The sequence below is a fragment of the Dendrobates tinctorius genome, unplaced genomic scaffold, assembly GCF_039654945.1.
Source record: "Dendrobates tinctorius isolate UK_male_01 unplaced genomic scaffold, ASM3965494v1 ptg000423l, whole genome shotgun sequence".
NCBI classification, from domain to species: Eukaryota; Metazoa; Chordata; class Amphibia; order Anura; family Dendrobatidae; genus Dendrobates; species Dendrobates tinctorius.
Window position 1 is genome coordinate 318,908 of NW_027362087.1, and position 11,380 is coordinate 330,287.

At 45.4% G+C, this 11,380-nt stretch overlaps 1 long non-coding RNA gene across 1 annotated transcript; it reads left to right on the top strand.

Moving 5' to 3' along the window:
- Positions 1-619: 619 nt before the first annotated feature.
- Positions 620-5,422, top strand: LOC141076749 (uncharacterized). Its single transcript, XR_012227516.1, has 2 exons — positions 620-2,019; positions 4,081-5,422. It is a non-coding gene; the product is annotated as an uncharacterized lncRNA (long non-coding RNA).
- The last annotated feature ends 5,958 nt before the right edge of the window (positions 5,423-11,380 follow it).

Consider the following 11,380-nt stretch of genomic DNA (forward strand, 5'->3'; position numbering starts at 1 on the left):
AAAACGCTAGCATTCTGCAAGCTAACTACGCTTGCAAAATGCTAGTTTTTCACGGGAATTCCACATGCGGATTTCCCGCGGCAGAGAGTTGCACATAGCCTCACACTCCAAACTCCACTATGGTGAAGACCAAAGAGCTGTCGAAGGACACCAGAATCAAAATTGTAGCCCTGCACCAGGCTGGGAAGACTGAATCTGCAATAGGGGGAGGGGGAAGATAAACAACTTCCGGAAGACAATAAAGGTCAATGTATAAAATTGCTTTATTGGACACAGGGCAAGGAACAATACAAGATATAAAATAGTAGCTGATAGCTCATCACAAAAATATCAAGACACCGTTGTCCACACATGCTGCTTCAATGTATCCCATAAAGGGAGGACAAAAAAGTGAGACCACCATTCAATATATTATATAAAGGCATAGCCTGCTCAAATTAGAGGTTAGTAACACATAAAACCACTGCAGATAGCCATGTTAAAAACAGTAAACATGTCCTACATTACCAAAAAAGTGCTTGTGCACGCAGACAAGTGGGGAAACCTGGTGCCAGCCCCGACGCGCGTTTCGGGAACCTTCGTCAGGGAGCGCTATGACAGAGTGATAATGGAGACTATAAATAGTACAAATAGTACAGGGACCGGAAGATCCATTCAGTGTACCAGCCGTAAGTTAATCAGCGCTGCCCGGGCAACCAGAGATCCATCCTCCCGCACAGCAGATGCCAGGCCGTGACGTCCGGATGACGCGGGTCCCCACGTGACCGGACGTCCAAAGCCACCATGCGCCGGCCAGGAGGAGGGACCATCTGGTCACACCGAACAGTGAACCGCGCATGCGCATTAGATTACATATAGGTGTGGACGCCATATTAACTAAGGGCACCACTGACCAAAAGAGTGGTGACGCACTGACGAATCCACAAAATGATAATAAGGTTCTAGATGCCCACACTAAGACAGCATAAGGTTACTGGTGCCTTATAGCGAGGACAAATACCCTCAGGTAATACAGAGAACACACAAAGGGGGACACATGTGCGTTAAAGATAGTAAGAAACAAAATAACTATAAAAATAAAAACCACTGAATACCTTCATAAGAAGTATCTATGTATACACATACATAAGTCTTAAATATTACTGGCCGAAACTCACAGTGAAGGGATAACAAATACAATAATCAAAAAAAATTTTTTGGACAAAATACAAGTTAGCTAGCAATATTGGTTATATCATCATAATGATAGGTTAGAAAAAATGTACATAACATCAATTATAATGATATGGAAACACATGGAGTAAAATATTTATGCATAAATAAAAAATGGCGGAAAATCATCAAATAACAGCTTTTAATTGGTTATAATACAACTCAAATTAGTGAATTAGATAAACTGATTGACACAGCCCATAATGAGCTTCGGTCCAACAGTTCAGCTGAGAAAATTCGTGCCTTTGATTTAATTCTTGTGAAAATGCTAGATGCCACAGTCAAGAAGATTCAGGAGAATCAGCAAAATAAATTCATTAGGGACCAGAAGGACTACCAGCAACATACAGTGTACCTATGGAGAAAAGGAAAAAATTTCTCACAAACCTTGCACCATTCTTCCTCTATTACATCTCTATCCTCGATGGGTGGTCAATCGGATGTTTCATCAGCCTACATGACAACACGTTCTGGAGCCAGGATGAATAGGTCACGTAATCATAATTACCATCCTTATAAAAGACAACATTCTCGCTCATCAGACCGCTCTAACAAGGATAATAAGGTGATTAAGTGAGCACACCCTTTCAGCTGCTATCTCACTGTTAAGTCGTGGTTTGTCTTTTTCACCTACAGCTGGTTTTGACTCCTTTTCAGTAATTAAGGACCTACATTTGTTTGCCAGATCATTATTATTTAAGCGGCACTTTTTTGATAAGCAATTACATGATCTCTTCCCTACAGAGGAAGAACAAGTTGCGGTGAGGACACTTGAGGAGCTCTCCAGTGGCATCTTGGATGAGGGAGGTAAGATTCCCCCCACGATTCGGCCCCATTCCAGGAAGTTTCCCCTGCTATCGACGTGCCAGTATTGACATGTTTGTACAGGTGATTACCCAAGATCTCCTTAGGATTCCTCAACATTTTTGTAGGGATAATTTGAGTAGGGAGGAGAGGTCGAGATTTTGCTATTTAAAAGATCTCCATGATATTGAACTGAAACCGGCGGACAAGGGGGGTAATGTAGTTCTCTGGCCTAAAGCCATGTATGTTAAAGAAGCTTCTAGACAGCTGCACAATACAGTGTGCTATAAGAAGCTGACGTACAACCCCTTGTCCGCCTTTAACTCTCAATTGGATCATATTCTGACTTTGTCAGTGGAAGAAAATGTCATCACCAAGGATTTAGCTGACGCATTGAGAGTTTCCAAACCGACAATCTCGATCTTTTACCTCCTTCCCAAAATCCATAAGGATGCTAAGGTGCCACCAGGTAGACTGATCATCTCTGGTAAGGGAAACTTCCTGGAAAATGTCAATCGATGGATTGACTTTCATCTTCAGCCCCTTGTTGAGACCTTGCCTTCTTTCCTCAGGGACACTGGGGAGCTTCTTAAGAAGGTTGATAGTCTGTGTCTTGACGGTGACACGATATTGGCGACGGCCGATGTCGAGTCACTTTACACAAGTATCAGACACCAAGATCGATTGAGGGCTGTACGCTTCTTTTTGGAACAATCTAGCTTGTCCCCGCATCTTGGTGAACTGATTTTGAAATTATTAGAATTTTCGTTAACACACAATTTTGTTTTTCAGGGGTCCTTCTTCCTGCAGCTCCAAGGTACAGCTATGGGGGCGTCCTTCGCAACCTCATATGCCAATCTGTTCCTGGGGCTGTGGGAGAAGGACCTCCTCCTGTCAGATCGCCAGTCGTCAGTGGACCGGGTCCTCCTATGGACCCGCTTCATTGATGACATTTTTTTGATCTGGCAGGGCTCGCATTTTGATCTGATTTCCTTGTTACTTGATCTGAATAAGAATGATCTCAATATCCGGTAAACCTACTCATGGGACCCTAATAAGATTGAGTTTCTTGATGTCCTTGTGAAGAGGGACATGAATGGCATGTTACAAACGGATATATTCCGTAAACCTACGGCTACAAATTCTCTGCTGTTTGCCACGTCATTTCATCCCCCACATGTCATCAAAGCAGTTCCGGTGGGCCAGTTTCTTCGCCTCCGGAGAATCTGCTCATCGGACTCTGACTTTGAGAAACGGGCCAGTGAACTCACTGACCGGTTTCTCAGTCGAGGCTATAGTCGGCGTTCTCTCAAGCGGGCATATAACAGAGCTAAAGTTAGCTCTCGTTCTTCCCTTCTATATGGTAATAGACAGGGAGCTTCGTCGGCGAAGTAACAGCAGATTAGATTTGTGACCAATTATAATTCTAAAGCTGATAGTGTCCGTAAGGCCCTTCAAAAAGCATGGCCTATCTTACAAGTAGACCCGATTATTTCAAAAATTATACTTTGGATCCAACCGACGTGGATGTCGTCCCTGTGGTCATTGTGTCACCTGTCCGAGCATAGATCGAGCGACTACCTTTGTGGACTCTAATGGCAGGGTCTATCGGATCAAAAACACCATCACCTGTGAGACCCGCTATGTGATATATTATGCCACCTGTCCCTGTAAGCTCATCTATGTAGGACTGACATCACGCCAATTCAAGGTACGTGTGCGAGAACACATCTTGGGTATTGAGGCGGCAGCAGACCACACCGACGCATCCACATTAAAGACAATCCCACGGCACTTTAAGCTTTTCCACAACAGTGATAGCAAATTGATTCGATTCCGAGGCATTGATATGATCGATGCTGGTATTAGGGGTGGTAAATTGTCCTCCAGGCTAGCGCGCCTCGAATCCAGGTGGATCAGGACTCTTAAAACTGTGCACCCTCATGGGCTAAATGAAAACTTGAGCTTCGCCCCTTTTTTAGAATAGGAATTTTTATTGTGGTTTCCCCATTTAAAGCTGTTTTCTTGTCATATGTTTTTAATCATTTTTTATCTCTCTTTTAGTACTTGATAATGTGCAAACCTTTGGAGCCCGGAGTGTCCGTAGACCCACAGATGAAGAGGATCTAGATTTGTTTTACTCTTCAGACTCATGGACTTTAGCATCTGAAGAATGTCATTCTATCAATAATGTGGCATATGCATGATTTAGTTATTGTGGATTTGCTATTAGGCAAATCTTACATTTGTGTATTTTGTGCATTGTTATGATTTGATACATGTTCACTGGACATTATATAGAATGGTATGGTATGTATAGCAATACAGTTAACCATGTCATTTCATAAATGGAGACTTAGATGAGTTATAATTTGTGCATACTGTGCTTATCCATCCTTAATAGGGCAGTATATATTTTTGTTATTTGATGATTTTCCGCCATTTTTTATTTATGCATAAATATTTTACTCCATGTGTTTCCATATCATTATAATTGATGTTATGTACATTTTTCTAACCTATCATTATGATGATATAACCAATATTGCTAGCTAACTTGTATTTTGTCCCAAAACATTTTTTTGATTATTGTATTTGTTATCCCTTCACTGTGGGTTTCGGCCAGTAATATTTAAGACTTATGTATGTGTATACATAGATACTTCTTATGAAGGTATTCAGCGTTTTATATTTTTATAGTTATTTTGTTTCTTACTATCTTTAACGCACATGTGTCCCCCTTTGTGTGTTCTCTGTATTACCTGAGGGTAAGTGGTGCCCTTAGTTAATATGGCGTCCACACCTATATGTAATCTAATGCGCATGCGCGGTTCACTCTGTTCGGTGTGACCAGATGGTCCCTCCTCCTGGCCGGCGCATGGTGGCTTTGGACGTCCGGTCACATGGGGCCCCGTGTCATCCGGACGTCACGGCCTGGCATCTGTGCGGGAGGATGGATCTCTGGTTGCCCGGGCAGTGCTGATTAACTTCCGGCTGGTACACTGAATGGATCTTCCGTTCCCTGTACTATTTATAGTCTCCATTATCACTCTGTCATAGCGCTCCCTGATGAAGGTTCCCGAAACGTGCGTCGGGGCGGGCACCAGGTTTCCCCACTTGTCTGCGTTCCCAAGCACTTATTAGGTAATGTAGGACATGTTTACTGTTTTCAATATGGCTATCTGCAGTGGTTTTATGTGTTACTAACCTCTAATTTGAGCAGGCTATGCCTTTATATACTGTATTGAATGGTGGTCTCACTTTTTTGTCCTCCCTTTATGGGATACATTGAAGCAGCATGTGTGGACAACGGTGTCTTAATATTTTTGTGATGAGCTATCAGCTACTATTTTATATCTTGTATTGTTCCTTGCCTTGTGTCCAATAAAGCAATTTTATACTTTGACCTTTATTGTCTTCTGGAAGTTGTTTATCTTCCCCCTCCCCTTATGTCAGTTTGACAATCGGTCTCTTTACAGTCCACAGTATTGTGAGTGTTATGGGGCAATATTCCACTACATTGTCTACATTATAATATATCCCCCATATGGCAGTTATACTGGTGTGTGCTACTTTTTTCTTGAATCTGCAATAGGCAAGAAGCTTGGTGTGATGAAATCAACTGTGGGAGCAATAATAAGAAAATGGAAGACAAACAAGACAACTGATAATCTCCCTCGATCTGGGGCTCCACGTAAGATCTCACCCCGTGGGGTCAAAATGATCACAAGAACGGTGAGCAAAAATCCCAGAACCACACGGGGGGACCTAATGAATAACCTGCATAGAGCTGAGACCACTATAACAAAGGCTACCATCAGTAACACACTACGCCGCCATAAACTCAGATCCTGCAGTGCCAGCTGTGTGTTAGGGTCGGCGGAACGCACCAGATATAAATAATAGGAGATGCGTTCGCCGCCCGGGGTCCACCGTGCGGTAGATGGTAAGACCGCTGCTGGACAATGGCAGATGCACCAAAAGGTAATGTACTGCGCTCGGGTTAACGTCACCCGAACACTAAGAGCGGCTCTGTTAAGACACAAAGTCGCCTTACAATAAAGAATGTAAGGACTTGCTAACCACTTGATCCGTTTGCTTCTTTTCGTCACATGGCTCCACTTTTCAGCCTCTGTATGTGCTCTGAAGCTTTTCTCACTTTCCAAATCCTGAATGGTTGCTTCTGCTTCATCCAAGAAGTCCTCGTGTTCTTTAATTACCTCCAGTGTTGCTAATCTTTCTTCCAGTTTCTGCACCTTTTCCTCTAAGAGGGCAACAAGTTTGCACTTCTGACAGGTAAAGTTGAGTTTTTGGGCTGGAAGATCCGTAAACATGTAGCATGTGTTGCAGGTGACCATGTGGATTTTCTTCTCTTCCATATTGCTGATGCAGGCTATGATGGGTGAAAACTAACAGTGCGCGGTTTTGCGCTGTCCTCAAACAGCGAGACCCGGCAAGTCCCAGCGATCGATCAGCTTAAGGCGACTCTTCTCCTCTTCCCAGAATGCACCGGAAATATGCAGATGAGCTTCCTGCTTCTACAATCCCTGGTTTTGCGATATCCTCAAACAGCGAGACCCGGCAAGTCCCAGCGATCGATCAGCTTAAGGCAACTCTTCTCCTCTTCCCTGATGCACCGGAAATATGCAGATGAGCTTCCAGCTTCTCCAATCCCTGGTTTTGCGATGTCCTCAAACAGCGAGACCCGGCAAATCCCAGCGATCGATCAGCTTAAGGCGACTCTTCTCCTCTTCCCAGAATGCACCGGAAATAAGCAGATGAGCTTCCTGCTTCTCCAATCCCTGGTTTTGCGATGTCCTCAAACAGCGAGACCCGGCAAGTCCCAGCGATCAATCAGCTTAAGGCGACTTTTTTCCTCTTCCCAGAATGCACTGGAAATATGCAGATGAGCTTCCTGCTTCTCCAATCCCTGGTTTAGATGTATTATATCTCACTGCATTTGGACTGTTTAGGCAGAGGGTGTACAGACGTGATGTCATCGCGCTCTCTGACCAGAATGTCACTGTCAGGAAACGCGGGAGACATCACAGCAGTGGAGCAGGGAGAGGTAAGTGTTAAGAAAGGGTCACCGAGGAGGAAAAAACCTAAACATGCTAAGCCCAGAAAAACCAGAGAGGTTGGTAACTATGCAGATTGCAGATCCCTGATCTTACTGATGTAGAAATTTATATGGGTAGATATACCCTTGTGCGTGCTGTATCCTGCCCAAATTAGACAGAGTCTTATTGAGCGCTCAAAGGAAAAGAGGAAGCTACACTTGGTTAGCAACAACTCATTCCAGCAGAACTCTGGAAACTTTATTGAATATACTTGGTTTTATCAGCTGTACAGAAAGGAGTGGTTACTCATTAACATAAAGGCTTTACTTCTTATCTAAATGGTCAGTTTAAATACATGAACATATATGGGTGTCCGACCGGGGATTACTTAGACACCACGTGATTTACTGTCTGGAGTCTTGCACTCGTCAGCAAGTCTCCAATATTGGCTGGACCATCTGGCCTTACTTCCTCATTCCCTATGTCTGCTAGATATTTCTCAAGTCAGAAGATAATGCTATCATGAGATGACTGGGTATCAGGTCAACTTCCACCAACTAGTTATAATGTTCAAACTGTGAATATGTATCTGTATGCATATGGCTATATAAGAATACATGAGTATATAGCAGTATATAGCCTATAGCAGGCAAGTGAGATCTATATGAAATACATATACATATATATTTCCATAACAATCCTCCCTTAGATATCACTTGCCCTAAAATCCTGCTCCTGGCCCAAAGCGCTGCAACTCTTTTATGCTGCCAGTGGACTGACATATGCCTAGTGCATACATCCTCCTCTGTACAGACTTTCTGCAAATGGGCAGTCAGGAGATCTGTCCCTAAATGGGGTGTGGTGCAATGTAATCAAAGTCTCTTAGTTAGCAGTCTATGCAGTCAGTGCATCTGTATTCTCTGTCAGGTAGGTGATTTATTCAGTCAGGTTGGTCATCCACAGCATCATTCCAGCTCAGGTGTGTCCTCTGGTATGAAGGCTTTTTCCTGCAATGCGGTGCGTGGATCCAGGTGGGGGTTTTTCCTCCAGGTTGGTGGCGTCAGCACTTGGAGAAGGGCCATCAAATCTGGGATCGAGTGCTTCAGGACGTGCATACCAGGCACCGAATCTGGACCTGGCAATGAGGGAGAAAAAACTTGAGAATGGACATTAGCAAGATTCTTGATAAATTCAATTACACATGCAGACAAAGTATCATATTGCATAGTCAACTGCTAAGTAAAGAATACCCCTAAACTGGGTTTTTTACCCAAATAAAGTTTCATATTGGTGACAGCTTTTTCTGAGCCTAGGGGAGTGTCTATTGCCAGGGTTTGTCTGTCACTTGGGCAAATTTTTTAGCATTCTGCTCTTAAGTGTCCCACCTAGTCTATGGTGTGGGATGGTGGGTAGTGTGCAGGCCTAAGTCTGACCCTACTGCTAATCAGGTCTCCTGTGTCAGGTTTGCTGTGAATGTGGGTCCCTGATCATTTGCTATTGCTTCTGGAACCCCCATATCTGTACACTATTTTTGAGAGTAGCTTCTTTGCAGTAGTCTTTGCCAACCGGTTCCTTACTGGGAAGTATTCAGGCCAGACGATGTGGGGGAACTTTCTCCCGCTTGTCCGATGTTGAATTTGTCGGAGGCCAAACAGCTGCTGGGAATTTTTCGCTGTTAAGGTGAGAGTCCAGTCTAATCAAGGTCATTCATCTGTGTCTTCAATTCTGTGTGGGGGCCATGTGCCCATTGAACCACCGTAGGGCACACACTTTGAGGTAGACGTTTTGAGGTAGACAGGTTTCTTGGAGCCCAGTGCTTTTGCCCTACAGCATCCAGCTTTCCTTCTCCTTCCGAGTCTGATCCTACTACTTCTTGTACAGGTTTCAAGAAGTCATTTTGTCAGGTTTAGTTGACTGGGTTGTGGTAATTGACATTCTCTGAGCTGATTGTGGGATTTTAGCTGAGGTTTCGTCTATGTCTGTGCCTCCCTCTGTATGAAGACTCGGGTTAGACTGTGTCAGAGGAGGACTTGGGACTCTTTGCATTGGTACAGATCCAGCCGGTATTCTCCGGGGATGAGGGGGGAAGTCAAACTGTTGTAGCCTTGGGATACCTTCGGACTCATGCAGCTCGTCTCGGGGGGACGGGGTAAGTGTTACCGTGGACTGCTGACCGTAGGACTGTGCTGGAGAAGAAGCTTCCCCACGAGGGGGTGGTGGAGGACAATCTTCTGAAATGTTCTCCATCAAATAGGTCCTTTCTGGTAAAGGTGGGCACTATTCTTCTGCCTCAGAATTCATATCCACGTCAGAGTTTTCATCCTGGAAGTGATTCAGCTTGTTGGCTGGTGGAGGAGGAGGAGGCAGCACTTCTGTCCAATTCAGAGATGGCGTCTTCACCGGTTTTCCCATTGACTTCTGTATACCAGGTTTTCTCGTCTTCAGTCATCATGTAGTAGCCGTCCGGCTCTACGACCTCTCCCATTTTCCATATTGTCTTCCTCTGGTTGCCACGTCTGCCATGTTGATGCCCCGTGTCTCTACTGTGTTCAATTTTCCGTGTGCCTTGAACTTCAACACCGTCACCACTTTTAGTGGTTGGAGAGTGTCCAGCAGGTCTCTGATGGCTCCATGGTGCTTCATGGTCGACCCGCTTGCTGTGATGAAGTCTCTTGCAGCCCAGATGGGTCCGAAGTCATGTGCTATGACATGTGAGTACCTGGAAGTTTTGTTCTTTGCAATACGGCAGGCCTTTCGTCAGCTCTATCAGTTCCACTTCTTGGGCTCTTTGGCTGACAAACCTCTGGACCATAGGATGTCTTGATTGCTGATCACTGCACATCACGTGTGGAATCTTCCTTCATCATTTGCAAAACTGGAGCCATCTACGGTATCTTGCAGATTTTTCATCTGAGGGTCCGTATCTGCATCCCCCCTTGGGAGTGGGAGTAGAGACAGGTAACGGCTGAGAACACTGAAGAGTGGTGGAGAGCAGCCTTGTCAGGAGGGCGTGTGCTGCGGGTATTGTTTTCATGCAGGAGGGCCCCCCCTTGCAGCTGGATCCAGGCCGGCTGAGAGGTAGTCTAGAGGCCTCTGGTTTTCCTCGGCGGGGTCTGTTTTAGGACTGGCCAGTAGCATGACCTTCTCCATCTTTGTCCTTCCTTTTCCGTTCGGTCAGGACGGGATGGCTTCTCGTAGTCAGGGAGGCCTAGAGTTGGTGCAGAGACTATGAAGTCTTTCAGTTTCCTGTACGAGATGAAGGCTTCAATGCGTTGATGCAATTGTACAGAGGCTGCATTAAGTCTGGAGCACCAGGGATCCAAGTTCTGCAGTATGAGACTAGACTAAGGAAGGTCTGCATCTTCGGAGTTGTTGAGGGAGCCATCTTCTCCGCGGTCCTCCGGTCATCTGTCAAGTGTTTTGTCTAGTGGGCGATACGGTGTCTTCAGGAACTTGCTTTTGACACCACTGGACTCTGTTTTGCAGAACTTACATTGCTGCTCCATCAGGCAGCTCCATCAGGCAGAGACATGGAAAGCGCTGTGCAGGTAGCGGTGACGATGACTTCTGCATGCTCCGCAATCCAGTTGATGGGGATGGAGGACAATGCTCTGGCGAGCTGTGAAAGGCTGTTCTGGGCCCTCTTGGGCATCACTGTCCATTTGTTCTGCACCCCCCTTGTGCGTTTTCAGGAACTGGTCATCCAGGTGAGGGGGAACATTGAGGGGAGCTTCGAGCAGATCCATTGCCGTGAGCACCGTTGCTGTGGCTGGCACGTTTGTCAGCAGAGTGTGCAGATCTGGCGCAACTGGGGTTTCAAGCACGGTTGCTTTGCTCACAGCCCTCAGGTTATACACCATTCAACCGAGTCTGGTTCTCCTTTCACAGTCTTTCTCTTGTTTGAGATAAGCTGGGACTGCATGATGATTCCCATGGGTGAGGCGGCTCAATCCGGCCTTGCTCTTCACAGTGCCGTGAGTGACTCCCATCTTCTGGCACAGGGCCGGCAGGAAAACAAGCTGTTATACTGGGGTCCTCTTCATCAGAGATGACATCCAGCTGAGCTTTCTTGCTCTCACAGGGGGTCTTTTTGCTGGGGTGTCTTCTTTACCACCCAGCAGCAGTTCCTTTCACCCAGCTTGATCTCAGGTCAGCATCTTGTTAACCAATTTGAAGAGCTGAGTGAATCATAGAATCATAGAATCATAGAATCGTAGAGTTGGAAGGGACCTCCTGGGCCATCTGGTCCAACCCCCTGCTCAAAGCAGGATTCGCTAAATCATCCCAGTCAGATGTCTGTCCAG